General features: G+C 46.4%; 1 non-coding gene across 1 annotated transcript; it reads left to right on the top strand.

Annotated features, from left to right (window-relative positions):
• Window positions 1–372: 372 nt before the first annotated feature.
• Window positions 373–444, top strand: TRNAR-ACG (transfer RNA arginine (anticodon ACG)). The gene has a single exon. It is a non-coding gene; the product is annotated as a tRNA-Arg (tRNA).
• The last annotated feature ends 512 nt before the right edge of the window (window positions 445–956 follow it).

The following is a 956-nucleotide window of genomic DNA, read 5'->3' as shown; positions in this document are numbered from 1 at the left end:
GTTGAAGCCGTTCCCACCCCATCTGAAAAGTCTGATGAAGCCTGTGGTGGTGGTTTAATTGCTATGTCTGACTCTTGAGACCCCATGGACTGTAGCCTGCCAGGCTCCTCTGTCCATGGGATTCTCCAGGCAAGAATACTGGAGTGGGTTGGCATTTCCTTCTCCAGGGAATGAAGCCTGTAACTCCTTGTAAAAGAAGTAAGTTCTCAATTTGGATTTCCAAAGTCCCTGCAGAGTGATAACAGACCCTCTTTTATAGGCAAAACCACAGAGGGACTCATAATGGCCCTAGGGATAGATTAGAAGCTGCACACCTCTTAGAAGTAGAGAAAATGAACCATCCTTTAAAGAAAACGGTAGCAAAGCTGGACTTCCCTGGTGGCTCAGACGGTAAAGCGTCTGTCTACGATGTAGGAGACCCAGGTTCGATCCCTGGGTTGGGAAGATCCCTTGGAGAAGGAAATGGCAATCCACTCCAGTACTATTGCCTGGAAAATCCCATGGATTTTTGCAAAGAGTCGGACACGACTGAGCGACTTCACGTTCACGTTCACATTTAGCAAAGCTCTGCCAAGAAACTCATGCACTCTGGACTCCTCAGGGTCCATGTAGCCCCCAAGAGTGGTCTGAGACTAAGTCCACTTGAAATGAGCCACAGGAGACCTTTTATTCCTACTGACATTCTACCTGAAGAGGAGGTAAACCAGGCCCTGTGATGGACTGTTAATCTAGGACAAGTTCAGAAGGCAACTCAGGGTGATACCCACAAGGCACTGCCAGTTCCAACAAATATACAGTGGAAGGAGCAGTTCCTTCAAAAATAAACCCAGAGATAAACTTCTTAAAACTTTGAAAGAAGGGTCTCCCAAAGACCAACTATTGTCAAAATAGAAGGGTCCCCATACAGTCTTTTGTCAGGCCCATTTGTCAAACTGCAAAGCATATCTAATTGGGTA

The sequence above is a fragment of the Bos mutus genome, chromosome 23 (assembly GCF_027580195.1).
Source record: "Bos mutus isolate GX-2022 chromosome 23, NWIPB_WYAK_1.1, whole genome shotgun sequence".
Classification (NCBI taxonomy): Eukaryota; Metazoa; Chordata; class Mammalia; order Artiodactyla; family Bovidae; genus Bos; species Bos mutus.
The sequence above is the reverse complement of the archived record's forward strand: the minus strand, read 5'-3'. Positions and strand labels throughout refer to the sequence as shown.